The 19,213-nt window shown below is 44.4% G+C and overlaps 1 protein-coding gene across 3 annotated transcripts in view; it reads left to right on the top strand.

The window, feature by feature from the left end:
- Positions 1-18,865, top strand: part of TSHZ2 (teashirt zinc finger homeobox 2) — a 334,565-nt gene extending 315,700 nt beyond the window's left edge. For all 3 annotated transcript variants that reach the window (XM_081916712.1, XM_081916715.1, XM_081916714.1), the window contains one exon: positions 17,214-18,865. The gene's annotated coding sequence lies outside the window, so the exon portion shown is untranslated. The remainder of the gene's footprint in view (positions 1-17,213) is intronic.
- The last annotated feature ends 348 nt before the right edge of the window (positions 18,866-19,213 follow it).

The following is a 19,213-nucleotide window of genomic DNA, read 5'->3' as shown; positions in this document are numbered from 1 at the left end:
GGGTTGCGCATATATATATATATATATATATATAACCTCCAGGAAACTGCATCTTTGTCTTTTGTCTTTCCTCCCTTCTCTTTGTGGTCCAGAGACAGTGCGCTGACTGACTCCCTCAGAAAAGAGATCAGTGAAATTGTCAGTTGATTACTTCTCCTTGATTAGCATTTATAAGAGCCCTGTGATACATTATTTGCATTCCTATTTAGCCGTGATTTTGTGGGGCAGCAATGATTAAACTTGTCACGGGGTCTGATTGACAGGGTCAGATCTTCACTTTCTACTCTTTTGAAATTAAAAACAAATGTGTCAGCTCTCTTCATGGGCAGTAGCGCTGTGAATCTTGCTCGCCTTGTCATCAGAGATAGGTCAGGAATGTTTTAATTTTAGGGATGGATTCTGCTTGTCAGTGTAGGATGTGACGGCGTGTAGTTCTGGAGATGAGATGTGAAGGGTGTAAAACAAAGAATGGGAAGAACAAAGACAAAGACACTCACATTATTAGACAGATTTAATTAGTCTGAATGGATATTATGCTAGATGAAGCAGCGAGCTGTGAAATTAACCCTTGATTACGGATCGGCGGATCATGCTCGTAAAGGGAATCAAAAACCTTTGTGAATAAAAGGGAAGGTGTGGTTCTTTCCTGACACCCTCTCCCCCGTCATCCTCACAACTTCTGTTTGGATCCAAAGGGAGGGGGAGCTTTGACGAATCAACCCTGGATGTTAGCATTTTGAAAGCCATGGACGTATTTCTTTCAACCCATTTTGCTCCACAGAACTGGAGAGGCTCAGACCGCAGATCTGAAACTCAGCACTGCAGAAATGAGCAGGGATCACCTTAGCAGCTGCTATATATAGTTCAACCCAGTCCATTCCTACCTAAATCTATGCGCATTTGCAATGCATAGGGAACGGGCAGGTCAGATTTAAGTTTATGATACAGGGAGCGACCCAAGGCTATTAACTTCCTAAGAGCTTTGCTATTGACTGCAGGTAGGATGTGGAGCAGATTTCATGAGCGGCCCTCATTTCAGTAGCCCGGGTGCTCCCACTCCTTTAAAACCAGAAGCACCTTGTAGAAGATAAAATTTCAGAATGTAAGTGGAGAATTAAGATGGTATTAAGCAATAAAAGGATATGGCTTGGAGAAGGTCAATAAATGTCCAAGAGAGCCTAAAGTAGAGGACATTATCAGAAGGGAAAGTATCATCGTTAGGAGGTTAATAAAGAAGTATTGGGCAAGGAAGCAGTATGGAAAAAGCATGGCACAGAGAACGTATTGCAGCTTCAGCTCCTTGCAAATGAAACAAGCATCCATATATCACCATATCATTTCCTTGATTTTATTGCTTTATCTTTTTGTAAACCACTTTGAAGGTGTGGGGGTGGTTTTTTTTACAAACAAGTGGTATAAAAGTTTTATAAAGTATATAAATAATTATCACTTGTCGCATCCACATTTCAATGCAAGATTGATGCTAACTTCTAACTGTACCCTACTTCCTAATACAGTGGTACCCTGGGTTACATAGGCTTCAGGTTACATACGCTTCAGGTTACAGACTCCGTTAACCCAGGAATAGTATCTCGGGTTAAGAACTTTGCTTCAGGATGAGAACAGAAATTGTGCTCCGGCGGCTTGGCAGCAGGAGGCCCCATTAGCTAAAGTGGTGCTTCAGGTTAAGAACAGTTTCAGGTTGAGAACAGACCTCCGGAACAAATTAAGTACTTAACCCGAGCTACCACTGTATTGGGTAAGATACAACAAACTGAAGCTCAATGCAGATAAGACTGAGGCACTGTTAGTGAGCAGTTCCCTAATCTGGATAGATAAGAGGCTGCCTGCTCTTGATGGGAACGAATGGCTCTCTTAACCCTCCCCCAATGTGCTCTTGCCCTCAGCAAGGAGTGTGCACCAGTTGCTCCTCTGAGTAAGTGGCACCGATCCACTGGCAGAGCAGCACTTATCAGGCAGCCTCTGGCTCACTGGTGGATGAAGGTGGGAGTGGGGGGGCGGTCCACCCCTGGTGCCATCGCGGGGGGGTTCCATCATGCCCACTGCCCTGGGACACGCGCCACTTGCCGTGCACCCCCAGGACACATGCGTTGCACCCCCAGGACGCGCGACGCACCCATGCCCCTGCCTGTTCGCCACTCCAGGGGCCGGAGCATGTTGCTCTGCCACTGCTCTGGCTAGCTGGCAAATTAAAGCCTCACAAGGCAATCCTAACCATGTCTACTGTGAAGACCTATTGAATTCATTGGGGCTTACTCGCGGGTAAGTGGAGGTCAGCACAGCAGCCTTAGGCTCACAATTGTTTTAAGTGGGGGGTTTTGGTTTTGTTTTTACCATTATCAGCTACAAAAGACAGTACAGTGGTACCTCAGGTTAAGTACTTAATTCGTTCCGGAGGTCCGTACTTAACCTGAAACTGCTCTTAACCTGAAGCACCACTTTAGCTAATGGAGCCTCCTGCTGCTGCCGGAGCACGATTTTTGTTCTCATCCTGAAGCAAAGTTCTTAACCTGAAGCAATCTTTCTGGGTTGGCGGAGTCTGTAACCTGAAGCGTATGTAACCTGAAGCACATGAAACCCGAGGTACCCCTGTATGCAATATACATTTACCCAAGCGACCTACATTCTAAGAAGGATTTAGGTTTATGGCAATGTGTGGACATAGTGAATTAGGTTCAATTTGGCCTAATCCGAGGTAGACACATTTCCCTATCCAAGTTTAATCAGGACAAATACACTAACCTGTTACTTTTGATGAGTGATCGCAATCTGAAGCCAAATAAGATGTGATGCTGCTTGGAAGATCAGTCAAGATGGAGTCTCTTTGGGATGCTTAACTTTAGGAAAGCCACTTCTACTTTCCAGTGCCTTCCAACGTTACTATCGGGAAATGAGCTAGCAGTTTAAATTAAATCCCCGTAAAAAAAAACACATCATGGGATTTTTAGAAGGACTGATCTTTGGATGCAAAACCTAATATAGTATGAACAGACTTACTTACTTTGAAATAAATGGGTTGGAGAGAATTATAATCTAACCGAACGACAAAATGGCCTTTAGTCTGGGCCATCATTCAGTTATTGGAATAGCTTGATAACAACAAATGTCAGTCTGGCTGAAGTTAATGGGACTGCAATGTCTTAAATCACAACTTACCTTTTGTGTGTGTGTATTTACGTCGTTGAAAAGATGTTGAAAGAAGCAAATGCACAAAAGTAGGCTGGGAGATAATGGACAATTCGGTTACATTCCCAAGGATTTAAGAAGACCCAATGTAGTCCTCATGGGCTTCATAGTAAGAAAATGCTATCCCTAAGATGTGGATGCAAAAAGCTGAAGGTTATAATGGGCATTCATCCTGACTATGAATGGCTAATGATGTATCATATCATATTATATTTATTATATATTATATTTATTATATTATATTATATTATATTATATTATATTATATTATATTATATTATATTATATTATATTATATATCCTTCCCTTGCTCCTGAAGGAGCTCAGGGTGAACAGCAGTACAATCTCTGTAGGTGAAAAACACACTCTTCTGATCTTTTTTAAAGGCATGGCTTTCTCGTTGCCACCGTTTGAAGGAACACACTTTGTTCTTCACATGAACAGCAAAGTAAAAACAAACAAACAGTGGTTCTTATTGAGTGAGTGAATAAGGTGAAAATGGAGAAGAGCTGTAGCTCAGCAGTGGAGCAGGTGCTTTGCATGCAAGAAGGTCCCAGGTTCATTCCCCAGGTAGGGCTGGGAATATCCCATATCTGAAACCCTGGAGAGCTGCCTCCACTCAGCGTAGAGTAAACAGTGGATGGCGGTGTGATCTAAACCACTGAGCTTCTTGGGCTTGCCGATCAGAAGGTTGGTGGTTCAAATCTGTGTGACGGGGTGAGCTCCCATTGCTCTGTCCCAGATCCTGCCAACCTAGCAGTACGAAAGCATACCAGTGCAAGTAGATAAATAAGCACTGCTATGGCAGGAAGGTAAACAGCGTTTCTGTGCACTCTGGTGTCTGTCACGGTGTCCCGTTGTGCCAGAGGCGGTTTAGTCATGCTGGTCACATGACACGGAAAGCTGTCTGCAGACAGGCCCTCAGGCTGAAGCAAGATGAGCGCTGCACTCCATAGTCGAGTTTGACTGGACTTAACTATCCAGGGGTCCTTTACCTTTGTGTTTTACCTAAACAATAATGAGCTAGATGAACCAGTGAAGTGACTTGGTATAAGGCAAAACTAAGGTAGATAGGATGGTCTGATACCATATAAAATCTCACCCATGCTTATCTAGGAGTCCCCCTAAAACCAACAAGATTCACTTAGACATAGACCTATGTAGGATTATACTGTAAATGCAGCTTGAATGTCCTGGTGAGGAAATGGAAATGGTATGATGATGATGATGATGATGATGATGATGATGATGATTTATTTATACCTCATCCATCTGGCTGGGTTTCTCCAGCCACTCTGGGCGGCTTCCAATGGAATATTAAAATACAATGACCTATTAAACAATAAAAGCTTCCCTAAACAGGGCTGCCTTCAGGTGCCTTCTAAAAATCTAGTTGTTTTTCCCTTTGACATCTGATGGGAGGGTGTTCCACAGGGTGGGTGTCACTACCAAGAAAAACCTCTGCCTGGTTCCCTGTAACTTGGCTTCTCACATTGTGGGAAACGCCAGAAGGCCCTCGGCACTGGACCTCAGTGTCCGGGCAGGATGATGGGGTGGAGACGCTCCTTCAGGTATACTGGGCCGAGGCCATTAGGGCTTTAAAGGTCGGCACCAACACTTTGAATTGTGCTCGGAAACGTACTGGGACGTCTAGTGGAGGGCTAATGCTAGGCACTAAATAGTGAGGAGAGCAGGGCGGTGACTGTCAAAGTTTCCACTTGGGTGCCAAGGAAGGCAGCCAGTCTTCAGCTGAGCTCATGGAAAGCAGCAGCCAGAGAATTAGAATTCCATGGTTGGTGGAGCTGCTACGGTTCACTGCTCACAGCTCAGCTCACTGATTTTCCTATGAGGTCATGGTGGATAGGCCTTATCCAGGGATAGAGGAGAAATTCAATTCAGTTCACTTTTAAAGGTGAACCTACTTTGCAAAACAATGTGTGAACTGAAACATTGTCATCCTCCAAAAAATTCACAATTCTCCAAATTTTGCATTTCGGTCCTCCAGCCAGGTAATGAGACACAAAAAATGCATATACTGAGGTAGAATGTACATAAAAATGCATATATTAGTGAAAGTAACATGCAAAAAAAATTGCATATATTGGGGGTAATATAAAATGTGTATATTAGGAGAAATTTGTGCTGCGTGCTTGTGAATTTTCATGAGTACCTTTTTTAAAAAGAAGAAAAGAAATGCAGACTGATGTGAAAATATGGAGAAAAGAACTTAAGACTGGGGGGGGGGGAATGGGAAACGGGGAGAAAGCAAAACTCATCAGTTCACACATTCCTAGCCTGATCTGCTTCTACCAGCAATCCTAAGGCTGTAGCCCCCTCCTCTGGTTCTACCAGTGTTCTGAACATCTCCCCTGTGTTTTTTTTTGACCGGTTGCCATCAATTAAATAGAAAAGAAATGATACTCAAAATTACCAACAGAGAGAGAAAATTTCAGTTGCTTTCTCATGGGTGGGGTTTCTAAGATTCTTGGGGAAATCATGTGCTTTAAATGTGTGGTGCAGACACAGACACTTTATACTGGCACAGGAAATGCACACATTTTAGTGGCAGTTTACCCCTTTTCACTGCTGTGCTTTAATGATGGCAGCGTTCCTTAATAGCAGCTTTAGTAGCTACTATTGCTGCAAGGAGTAAGTGGTCACCATATGCAATAAGTTGCTGCTATTGCTATAATTAGCAGTAAGTAGAGATTGGCAGCTCCAGAACTGACCCAGAATGGATTGTATTTCAGGCATGCTTACATCAGTGTTGATGCTCACATGGTTTGAGAAATTGCTGTGATGTGGGGGGTGGGTGGATCATCCAATCCCTGGAGTATCCATCTACATATGAAAGAAAAAATGTATCTACTGCCTGTCCTGAATATTCAGGAAATTCAGTTCATCATGCAGGGTATCTTCCGTCCTCAGATCCAAGTCAGACTCATTGCTTATGCTCAGAGCACTCGATCCTTGTTTTGTTTTTAGCTCCTCTATCCCGTCTTCTCTCCCCCCTCCCACCCCCCACCCCAAATGAAATTCGTTCCTATGCTAGCTTAGCATGTCAGCTTGTAAGTCTATAAAACAGTTTTCTACCAGCTGGAGGTCTAACATGCTACATGAATACATAACAGTGCCTAACCAAGAAGGTTTGTAATTCAGTAATTAGCTGTAATTAATGAACACAAAGTGAAGACTCATTTACAGTTTAAATTATCACATTAGCTCCTGTCACCCTCTATGTACACAAAACAGCAGGAATTCAATTATTTTTATTCTTCGGAGCTAATTTAAAATTTAAGGAATGCCATTACATGAAATAATAGGTAGGAAATGTAATAGAAATCACTGGGAACAGTTGGCCGACCATAGAATAGAAGTGTGTGTGTGTGCTGGCAGCGAGGGGGGGTGCTATCAGTGACGCTTTGGAAATGTTTGCATGGTCTCTGTGGTTTTTTCCTGTCTTGTTTTTCAAGCATCTGAAGGGTTAGCATCCCGCCTTTCTTCGGCGTATTTAAAATGAAAACGAGCTTGGGGGCTGCTGACTCTTTGTAGCAAGACTAGTCGTTAAGCGTAATTGTAGAAGCGGTTGATACAGATAATGCTGTTGATAGTAACAAGATGACAGCGGGGAAATGCTCCCGACATTATATTTAATGGGACTGAGCCAATGGTATCTGTGCAGCCTCTCCTTGTACGATTCGCCGATCTCGACTAGCAAAACTTCAGTCTTAGCAGAGCTTAAGTGACTGCCGTTTTGCAATCTGCCTCTACTTTTTGTACACGCATCTGGAGTGTATGGGGGGAGTACCTTTCCCTATTTTTATTTTATTTTTTTTATTTATTTTGCTTTTAAGCACATCAGTTTGCATATACCCCTGTTGCATATGCTGCTTATGTGAGAACCCAGTTTAGCAAAAGAAAAATAAATCCAGACACACTCAGTACTAGTTCAGAAGCTCCTGCACTCATCTGAATTACCACCCTGTTTTCCTCCATCTTGATTTCAGAGCCAAACGCTGCCTTATTTATTTATTTGTCTGCTTGTTTCAGCCTGAGGAAGCAGCCCCATGGCCCAGTTTTTCGTGGGTGATCAGCTACTGAGTCGTGCATTTTCTGTAGATAGAGGGGCGGTGGTGACAAGGCAGAGGGAGGGGGTGGAATGGGGACTCTATTGGTGAAATGTTGCCGTAATTAATGAAACCTGTCAGTAATTGGGAAGGTGTAAGGCTCTGCAATATGGTAATGATAGTCATCCGTTCCGTATGGCATGCTCTCTGCCGCCACACGCCACACGCCAAACTCCCCTCTCAAACAATCCCTCATCATCTCTGGGATCTCGGATACTTAGCCATGCAAATCTTCCTGACAAGCCTCTATGTCTTTGTCTCCCTAACTGGACAGTATAGAGTTGTTTATGGATATTGAAGGCATTTAGGCCTCAGTTGGAGCTTGTTCAAAAATCGTTAGCAAAGTTGCCTTCACAGCATTGTCAAATATTTATCCCTGGTTTCAACAGCGGCCCTCCCACCCTCTTGTGACAAAATCAGCAATAGATTGTCTGATCTGGAGCTGCCCATGTGATCAAATCTCTGCACACAGGAACACGTGTACACATGTATTATCCGAATCCTATTTTACCATCAATCTTACATAGAAATAACTTGAACAGGACGGTTCAAACGAGATTTGAAGCTAGGCTTCCACTTGAGAACTGAACAATTGCTTCTCTTATGGACTGAGGGAGGTCCACCTGTCCAGCCATACTGCATGACCTCAGTGATGGACCTCAGTGGACTCTGATGCCTAGTAGGTGAAGGCCAAAGGGCAACACCAAGTGAGATCAATGATGCGGACAGGAAACACCACCTAAAAAGAATCATTGTGTCATAGCGACACCATATGATTTATGTTCCTGATACCACATTTGAATAGACTGGGGACTGGGGACGGCCGCCAAGACCACATAACACTGGTCTTGAAAGACATACATTGGCTCCCAGTATGTTTCCAAGCACAATTCAAAGTGTTGGTGTTGACCTTTAAAGCCCTAAACGGCCTCGGCCCAGTATACCTGAAGGAGCATCTCCACCCCCATCGTTCTGCCCGGACACTGAGGTCCAGCACCGAGGGCCTTCTGGCAGTTCCCTCATTGCAAGAAGCAAAGCTATAGGGAACCAGGCAGAGGGTCTTCTCGGTAGTGGCACCCGCCCTGTGGAACGCCCTCCCATCAGATGTCAAAGAGATAAACAACTACCTGACATTCAGAAGACATCTTAAGGCAGCCCTCTTCAGGGAAGTTTTTAATGTGTGACATCTTAGTTTATTTTTGGTCTTTGTGGAAGCCGCCCAGAGTGGCTGGGGAAACCCAGCCAGATGGGCGGGGTACAAATAATAAATTATTATTATTATTATTATTAGCACTGCAGTAGGAAGATTTTGGGCATCACAGGGCAGCACAGAGTCTCAAAGGAAGATGTGCTCTCTCATGCCCACATTCCCAGCATGTTCACCCTTCTGTCTTAGCAACGTCTACACTGGCTTGGTCATGTCCACAGAAAGAAAGGTGGCAGGATCCCCAAGGACGTGCTCTACAGGGAGGAGGCTTCAGGCACCAGGTGCTTTGGCATACCAAGTCTGTAATACAAAGTTATCTGAAACAGTGACATGAAGGCTGCCAACATCAACACCGCCAACGTGGGAATCCTTTGCAGGCATCTGCAGTGCCTGAAGAAAGACAGTCAGGTTGTGCATCCATAGCACTGCCCAGAGGAGGAATGAGCACTGGGAGGAGCACAGGGAGAAGAGACGCCATAGTGCATCTACAGCAGCGCAACCGGATGTCTTCATCTGCCCCAGCCTCAACAAAACATGTCTCTCCCATATCGGCCTCTACTGCCACAGCGAGTGCTGCAACCTTCTAATGGCTTCCCTTAAGCCCCAATGCACACCCACCTATTGTCTCCCAAAGCAGACAGAGGCCAACAACAAACTTTTGTAAGTTGCTTTGAGAGTCTCTTGGGGCTATGAAACAGTACACTCAACATAAATAATAATACTTAATCTTCTTCTAACTTAGTAGCTTCACACACACACACACACACACACCGGATAATCTTCTGCTGTGGAAGGAATGGAAATGGAAATGTGCCATAATTTTATTTTTAAAATTAGTATTGTACAAAATGTCTGTGTTTAAACAAAATCAAATATTTTCCAAAAATTGGTTTGCTATAGAATTCTAAAATAGAATCCCTGTCCTCCTGAGGCACAGAATAAACTAATGTCATATCTGCACTATACATTTAAAGCAGTGTTTACCACATTAAACAGTCATGGCTTCCCCCAAACAAGAGTTATACTTGGAAGAATGTGTGTGTCCCCCCAACACAGAGAACTACATGCTATAGAAATAACATAGTATGTGCAGGTTTGTAATTATTCACTTTGATGGGGGGGGGGCTTTTGTTTTATTTTTAACGTAACGCTGCTATGGCTGACTAATGTCATGTGAACATGGCTTCATGTCCCCAAAAAAATAATCTTCCTGGCCTATTTTTCACCGCCATCATGCCTGAGAAGATACATTCATTTACAGTGAAGGCAAAAACAGGTTAGTAAAGTGTGAGCGATTTTCAGTAGGAAAACAGAACAAGTAAAAAGCCTCCTTCTGCCTGTGCTGGTCTTCGCTTCAAACTGTAGCTGCAATAGCAGCAGTGTGTATGTGAGTTTGAACAGAGAGCTACAGTAGATAACAGGGAGGAAATTATGGGTAAATACATAAAATATTGTTCTGCTGTGGGAGAGTTACTTGGCAGGCACTCTCCCATTCAAGGTGAGCAAGAGGCAGACTTAAATAAATAAATGTCAACCTTATAACACTGACACAAAATACACACCAAATGTAGTCTCCTCACCAACTTCATGATTACACAAAGTTGGCGTGTCTGCGTTACGTTCACCAATTTTGTCTCAGGGCTTTCTTTTTGCTTAATGAAAGGAGATCTCCTTGTTTCTCCTGTGGTTCAGCAGGCAAATGGAAGCCTATAACTGAAGACAACCACTTAACTTGCTTCAATCCCAGATGTGATTGCCTGATCAAGGGGTTAATCAAAGGCCTGAAGCAAATTGAAAAGAAGGAAAAGGAACTCCGGAATAATTAGGGACTCCTCCTGACTCCGCCGTGCTTTTATCTCAGAGTTGCTGCAGACGTGGTGATAAGCAGAGAAGGCATGGCGTAAGGAGTGCAGTTGACTAGAACTTCCTGGACCACGCTTCTCCATCACAGTGAGATCTTTCACATCTACCCCAGCTGGGAAACACATTAGTGACGTGGGGAATGCCATGCAGTGGCGGAGCTTCATGCTCCAACACTGGGGGGGGGGGCGGAGAGGAGGCCGGGGCAGGGCTGGCACCCCACCGGGATCGCGCTGCCGGGGGGGGTGTGCTCCCCCCCCCACTCCTCTTCCTCTGCCAGTGATGTCATGCACATCCCTCCACAGATGACAGCTCTCTAGACTTGTCCACACCAAAGAGGGGGAGACTGTTTTCAGACTGAGAGCCACTTTCTGGCCCACCTTCCTGTAGTCACATGTCAGTGGTGGGCAGGGCCCCCTGTACAGCTTCTCCATGATTTCAGGGAGAAGATCTCTCCCCCACCCTACCGGGAGATGCCAGGGATTGAAGCAGGTCTCTGCCACTGAGTTAAGGCCCTTCTCGAAAGGCCAAAAGCGCCCCCCCCAATGTAATGTATAAGGCACAAAATCAGGTTCACATCCACGCTATGCATTTAAAGCACTCTAACTATTATACCACTTCAATAGACATGGCTTCCCTTAAAGAATTGTGTGAAATGTAGTTTGTTAAGGGTGCTGACAGATGAATTAAAACAACAACAAAAGGAACGAGAGATGATTTTTTTTAAAGCATACAAACAAACACGAGATCTGGGTCACATCACCTACACTACACATTTAAAGCATTCTCTTTTTAAACTGACTATAAGAGTCATGGCTATAATAGTTATGGCTTCCCCAATGGATCCTGGGAGCTATAGTCCCTTGGGAATTACAGTTCTGTGAGGGGCCTCCTAGCAACTATCCTCATGCTTAAGAAACTACAGTTCCCAGGATTCCCTGAGGGAAGTTTTAACTGCTAATGTGGTATAAGAGTGCTTTAAATGTATAGATGTGATGGAGGGGGCATGTCCGGTTCTCCCACACAGGGCACTGAGCTGAGGGGGTGCTTTCCCAAAAAAGACATGCTGGGCTTTGGGAAGGAGATGGGAGGACTCTGGGACTCTGCCAGAGCCTTATACCTCCTTCCTAAAGCCCAGTGCCTCGCTTAGCTGGTTTTGCACAAGGGCTGAGCAGTGGGTGGGTGTGTCAAATTTGGGTTTTGCACAGGGTGCCATATTATCAACATCCACTCCAGGAGAGGGAGCCACAATGCCGAGGTGAGGGAGAGGGAAGAGAGGAGCTCCATTGCCTACAGAAACCATCCCTGATTTGCTTGACCAGGAAAGGTCACAGTGGGTGGTGGACTTCTCAGTGCCCCCTCTTGAAAGTAGCAGCAGAAGGCCTTTTGGTGGGGCCAGGTGTGTGCAGCTGTTTTTAATGTATCAGATCTGTTTGGCGCTGCAACAGTCTCTCTCTCTCTCTCTCTCTCTGATGCCGGATACAAACCGCTGTGCAGAGTAATTGCCAAATGCTTACATCAATGCATAAATAAGACAAATAAATTTATTTACATTATTCATATTTTCTGTGCTTTCCTGCTCTTTTATTTATGCCTTAAACAACAGTTACAGTAAATATAACAATAAAAAAGAGTGCCTGCAGCAGGCCGGATGATGATCAAAAAGCTCTGATATAGAGCAATTCATGTTTCTTCTTTACAATCGCTAACGAATCTTAACTTGAGCCGTGTTACGTTCCCATGTGAGTGATAAGCAATGATTTATTAGGAAGTGTCACGAAATCGGAATGCCGTACAGTGAGAAATGAGTGAGTGGGAAACGCGTTCCCAGTTTCCCAGTCTCATTACTCAAAGATGCAGAGTCCCTTTTCCTAGCCTAATTTCACCAGAGATTTTCTTAAAGGCCCTTGCTTTACAACGGGGGGGGGGGGGAATCAACAACCAAGGCTTGCAGAGAAATGCCTGACCCTGACATAGCCTTGCTGTCTGTTGTCTGTGCCATTATTATGAGGTACGGGGAGCCCTCACAAGGGCAACCCATGCTACTTACATGAACAATGTTATGTGATCCAGGATGTTACAGATCTCAGCTTAGACTAACTTATTTTAAAGTTATTTATGTATGCATTTAGAGCTGTATCTGACATCATTGGTCCACTAGTGGTAGCAGATGGGTGGGTTTTAAATTGTGCAACAGAGGAACCCAATGCAACAGCTGCATTAGCTGGAACTCGCTGCACAACTAATTGTACAATCTATTGTGCAACCAAGTTACCAGCAGCAGGCTTACTGCTAGCACAAAACCTGTTGCCTGCAGAACAGTGTTATCCCTGCATGACTTTAACTTAGAGGTACACTGAATACAATTCATAGTATTTTTTATATCTTGTTTTCATCCATAATGGAATTCAAGAAGTCATTTCCAGGGGGTCTCCGATTCACGTACTGACCAGACTGAATCTTGCTTAGCATCAAGCGTCGGTTTGTCCTCAGCATGCACACGGTCGCAATGGAATATTGAGGTGACCTGGCCCCCCTTGAAAATTTGGGGGGCCTCGGCCCCTGCCCCCACTAGATGGCACCCCTGCTTAGCATCATATGACCTGAGATCTGAAGATAAGAGAAACTAGGAGGACCTGGTCAGATTCTTTGTCCATCTGACCCCAAACTTGCCTACCTTAACAGCAGCAATTCAGGGTCTCCAGCAGAAATTGTTGCCCTGGTCCTTCTAACTGGCAATGCCAAGGAATGGGGCAATTTGCATGCAAAGGATGTGCTCTGTCGCTGAGTTATGATCCCTCTAAGCAATTCATAGAGGGCATATCTATCAATGACTATTAGCCACGATTGCTGAAGTGTATATGAGTGTGTGCCAGGGATGGTCACTAACTTGCATGGCTTTAAAGGTGGATCAGAAAAAATTACAGAGGATAAGGCTATTGAAAACTGATAGCCATGATGGCTTTGCTCTTGTCTCCATGGTGAGAGGCAGTATGCTTCTGAATGGCAATTCCTGAGAACCGCAAGACAGGAGAATGCACTTGTGCTCAAGTCCAGCTTGTGAGTTTCCTACATGCATCTGCGTGGCCACTGTGAGAACTGGGTGCTGGACTGGAAGGGTCTTTGGCCTGATCCAGCAAGACTCTTCTTATGCTCTTGCGCTGTGTGTCTCCATATGGAGGGGCTGTATGGCATATATAAAGAGAGAGGGAGGCAGAAACAGAGAGATACTGCTGCTGTTTATCTGCTGATGTCCTGGTGTGGGGTTCCTTTGCCTTTAAGATTTGCTCAGGAGGGCAGATGTTCACAGGAGAGGCTCAACTCACCATCATGATGATTGAAATCACAACCACTGAATTTTTGCCCACACACAGCTCTTAGAAGGCAAGTACGCCTGCTTTGTTTTGAATCTGGCAATCTTGTCTATCCCCAAGCTAAAGTGGGGACAGCCCCATGGCAGGAAGCTGGCAGAAGTGCATCTTTTCCTTCCATTTTCCTGATGAACTTCCATGTGCCATTTTAGCCTTGCAAAATGCAGAGTTTCCCATTGGCAATGCCAGCTTCTCCTTCTCCGGAGAAAAGTTGACATGATGTTTCATTTAAGAAACTTGTCAGCGATGAGCAAAGAAAATTTCACAGCATCATGAAAGGGAACTGAAAGAAGAAATATTTTTTTAAAAAAAGCTTGGTGGAGACTTATTGATTTTATATACTCCTGACCACGGACATAGCCAGGGTTTGTGGTGGGCTTCATGTTGGGAGGGGCAGAACCTCAGTTGGTTAAGTATTTTTTTTCCCACTTGATTTGGGGGGGGGCAGCTGTCCCCCTTGTCCCACCTCTCCACAGTTTACACAGAAAGAAAAACACTGCCAGCTCCCACTGATGAAATGCTGAGTTCTGGAAGCCAATAGGTGACAATCTGTGTCACAGTAATGAAACCAATCTTTTCACATGTTGGTTAGAACTTGCAAGGGTTCCAGTTGGAGAATAGCCTCTACCCAAGGCGTCATGGACTTCGAAGAAGCACAAACTCAGGGCGAAAGGGAGAAATGAGCTAAGACAGGGGTTGGCAACCTAATGCCCATGGGCCACAAGTGGCCCATGGGGGTCGTTTAACCGGCCCATGCACCCCCGCTACCTGCTTGGTCGGCTCCCGTGTGCTGTGCTAAACTGGTGCGGAGCAGAGCGGGGACTGGCCAGCTTCCACAATGCTGGCCAGCTTCCAATAGGAAGCTCCTGCAGCCAATAGGAAGTTGTGCACGCCTCCTCTGCGCCGGAAGGCACGCCAGAAACAGTGTTTGCGCATGTGCGTGCGCACACTCTGGCCCACCATGGTGTCTGTGGGACCGTGAACCAGCCCAAGCCACAAAAACTTTGCCGACCCCTGAGCTAAGAGGTAGGTACATTTGGCAAACCCTCGCTGTGATTAACCATGATTGGAAAACAAACTTACTAGCTACAAGTGATCACCGAAGAAGAAGAAGAACCAGCTGCATGTGTGTGATTAGATGTCATTAAACTCATTAATAAAAGAAAAATGGGTTGTGTTGTGAGCAACCTAAGAGAGCTGGATGCAAACCATTGTGGCTTTCATATGCAAGCATATTTAGTCAAACTCTCATTCTCTGAATGAGAACCAAACATCACTGAACTGAAATGCAATGCCCACCATTCAGAACGATACAGAACGCATCCCTCGTCTTTTTCTATATTCCAGTCGCTACTTACTAGCTAATTTGCATTATATGTTGAGATGGTGGTTCTTAAGTGCACAGCTCATTACTTAATTGTTACGACTGACAGGTACTGTGATCGCCTGATAAGGAAGTTCAACAAAAGAGCTGAGCTGCAGTCATCGGTTCACCTAACCAAGCTACAATGTGATGGCTGCAATTATTACGTGTTAAACAGCACCTTGTGAACCAGCGCTTAGCATCCTCACTGCTGAAAGAGGGGCTAACTGCCCCATAGAAAATATTTTCAGGATCAATCAGCAGGTGGCTTGGAAATGGCATTCAGAGTGAGAGCGGAGTTCACATTCAACCCCAGCACAGGGCAGCTGCTGGCGGGGCTCTTTGTGCCAGCAAAGCTCACTAATGGTGCCCACTATATGGCCACTTACACTGACCATCTGTGTGACCTTTTGCACCTAGTGAGAGGTGTAAACCAGGAGTAGGGAGCAGAGATAGCCTACCAGGTGGCCACACATCCCTCCTCACCTGTTGTTTCAAGACTGTTGAGCACAAAAATGGTGGCATGGTCAAAAAGACCTGCTTTCCAGTACACCAAATACAGCTGTGGGAACCCAGGGAAGGGCCTCATCAGACCTGCAAAAACAGCGGTCTTATTGCTCTGGTGGGGGGGCGGGCAGTGGGATTTCCTAAGGCAGTGTGGAAAGGTAAGGAAGAGACAGGAAGGCACTGGAGGGGTGAAGAAGAAGAAGAAGAAGAAGAAGAAGAAGAAGAAGAAGAAGAAGAAGAAGAAGAAGAAGAAGAAGAAGAAGAAGAAGTTATACCCCGCCCATCTGGCTAGGTTTCCCCAGCCACTCTGGGCAGCTTCCAACAGAATATTAAAATACAATAGTCTATTAAACTTTAAAAGCTTCCCTAAACAGGGCTGTCTTCTAAAATCTGGTAGTTGTTTTTCTCTTTGACATCTGGTGGGAGGGCGTTCCACAGGGCGGGCGCCACTACCGAGAAGGCCTTCTGTCACAGTGGCTTGTCACAGTGAGGGAACCGCCAGAAGGCCCTCAGCGCTGGATCTCAGTGTCCAGGCTGAACAATGGGGGTGGAGACACTCCTTCAGGTATACTGGACCGAGGCCATTTAGGGCTTTAAAGGTCAGCACCAACATTTTGAATTGTGCTCGGAAACGTACTGGGAGCCAGTGTGGTCTCAGTGGCCGTTCCCAGTCACCAGTCTAGCTGCTGCATCCTGGATTAGTTGTAGTTTCCGGGACACCTTCAAAGGTAGCCCCACATAGAGTGCATTGCAGTAGTCCAAGCAGCTAATAACTAGAGCATGCACCACTCTGGTGAGACAGTCCACAGGCATGTAGGGTCTCAGCCTGCGTACCAAATGGAGCTGGTAGACAGCTGCCCTGGACACAGAATTGACCTGCGCCTCCATGAACAGCTGTGAGTCCAGAATGACTTCCAGGCTGCACACCTGGTCCTTCAGAATGACCACCAGGCTTTGAAAAGCTGGTACCTCTGGGTCCAGTTAATTCATTTTGTTGATGTAATTAAACTAAAATTGGATTTTGAATAAATGGTGCAATTGATTGTTACTGCTTTGAATTTCATTGTGTTGTTATCTTCCTCAGTTTCCTCGAGCAAACCACTACTCTGAATAGTGGGGGTTTTTTATAGGATAGGAGGCACTGGGGATGAGTTTATGGAACCAATCGGGCAGCAAATGAAATGTTTGGGAACCATTGTTCTAAAGCATGGGCACATTCATATGGGGGTAAGCAGTCCTTGAGGTTCTTTGATTTTAAATCATATGGGGCAGTCTTCTTCAACCTGGTGCCCTCCCAATATTTTGGACTACAAGTCCCATCAGCCCCAGCCAGCATAGGGCTGATGGGAGTTGTAGTCCAAACCATTGAGAGGGCACCAGGTTTGCTGAAGCTGCTAAACAACCTTATAGATACATGTCTATTTGCACTTTTGCTTTCTTATTGAATCCCTCTGGAACAGATGCACGTGAAAACACGTCAGCTCAAAGAAATGCAATTTTTTAAAGAAGCAATTCTGACTTTGTCATTTGCATTGTCATTTTGTTTTGTTTTTAATTATCTCTGATTGCAGGACCAATGCCTTAACCCCCACCCCCAGCTCTCCCGCCCTGACTGCCCACACCTTCTCCACACCGCGGCTGACATTGAACTTCCAACAACCCGGACTGAGAAGACTGCCAAAAGAATAATAAAAACCTCCAGCTATTCTTCTTCATCCTCACTAACAATTTGGTAATGAAGTATTGATTTCCACTCCCCTGCTTATGGACGATATTAGATTTTCATTGATAAACTGCAGCGAGGCTGTCTGGTCTCCACTGTCCCCTTCTGCTGTCACTAAAACAAAGTACCACTGAAGTAGGATAATGACTGAAAACATTGATGTACTTATTTTGTCAATTTGTAACACTCGACAGGAAAGGGGGGGTGGGAAGTATAATTCTTCATCGTTTAATGTCCAAGCGTGCTCCACAAGATGCAGTCACACTGGAAGGTTTGCTTTTCATGGTAATCTCTGTTTCCTATTTATAACCCCTTTGGGATAGTTTGTCTAAAGGAAATGTTTCAACTCCGTGCAGCTATTAGTAGTGCACCTGGGTTGCCCAATCCAGTCATGGCACTAGGGATCAATACATCACCGTAAGCAGAAGAATTATTAAGTTAAAACAGATCCCGAGCCAAAAAAACTCGGAACAGCGTTAATCTTCCCAGCAAGTTGTTCCAATAGTTGCGGTTAACCCTGTTGTTGCCAAAGATTTGTTGAAAATTGATTGTTCCTCCAGCTCTTTTATTCACATTGTCTTTGCTTTCTTTTTTTAATTTAAGCATCGTCATATTTCTGTATTTCAAGGTGTATGCAATGAAACTTTTGCCCTCCAAACAAACGAAAACGAGAAAGGGTGTGTTTTTAACATGTGTATCGACGGCTCGAACCTTTTCCCAGCTTTTATCAATGCAGGAACAAACAGCTCACTTGTTGTCAGGACTATTATGGATACTTAGTAATGCAAAGGCCCTAAGAAACACTATCTCCTGTTACCTATTTTTAAAATTCCAGCTCATTTTCCAAAGGAGCTAAATGGCCTTGAAAAAGAGGCAGAAGGAAACATTCTGTTTAAAAATGGTTCTTTTAACTCCCCCCCCCCATTAAAACTTTTGAGGTTCCGATTTTAATTTGTGGAATATTCACGTTAATAATGAGATCTAATTAAGACATCCATTAAAAGCCCGTTAAAGTTAATTTAACGTAAAAATTCCAATAGAACTGTATTAGATTTTCTCCATTAAATTAACGTTATGGATTTTTAACGGATGTCTTAATTATATGTTATTATTAACAGGAATACTGTATTACACAGATTAAAATTGGGTTCTATGTCAACTCACGGATAGCTTCCAAGACGTTTTAATGGTGAGCGCTCCCCGTCACCCAGTACATTGTTTGTAGGGGTTAAATACGGGCACAAGCTCCTTTTCTCTAGCTAAGCATTTTCTATACAAAGCCAGCCTTTAAGAGACAATCTGTCTGTGCATTTAAAGAATGGGTTTTCATATCCTTAAAGGAGAAATAAGACTGCATTGAGTCATAAATTGCTACTCAAAATATAAAAGGGGCATACACTAGGCATAAAACTGAAAGTGTTTCGGGGGAGAAAGACAGAATTCTTAGAGGAATAAAAGCAGTACAAGCTAAAGCTAAAATAAAATGGAATCCTGAACAAACATAGGCTGGAATCTGTTTAGTGTTTCCTCCAGTTTCTGAGAACAGAAAAATCTGACATCAGAATTGTCTGAGAAATTTTGACACGATCCCTAAACTCAACATGGAAGCAAGGAGGGGAGGGGGGGAGAGGGGAAAAAATTCCCTTCTTATTTACCTCCTAGGGAAAGTGTTGCCCTTATGCCACATATAATAGCAAATTGCTTTTTTTATGGCATGCATAACCTAGATGGGGAAAAATATGGCGCTTGAGGGAAGGAGGGGAAAAGTAAATGAAGTTCCAGGAATGTCATTCTGAAGTAATGAGGCATGGACAGAAAATATACCCCTCACATCATCGGATTGAGATG

This window comes from Podarcis melisellensis (genome assembly GCF_964234715.1).
Source record: "Podarcis melisellensis genome assembly, chromosome: 6".
Taxonomy (NCBI): domain Eukaryota; kingdom Metazoa; phylum Chordata; class Lepidosauria; order Squamata; family Lacertidae; genus Podarcis; species Podarcis melisellensis.
The sequence above is the reverse complement of the archived record's forward strand: the minus strand, read 5'-3'. Positions and strand labels throughout refer to the sequence as shown.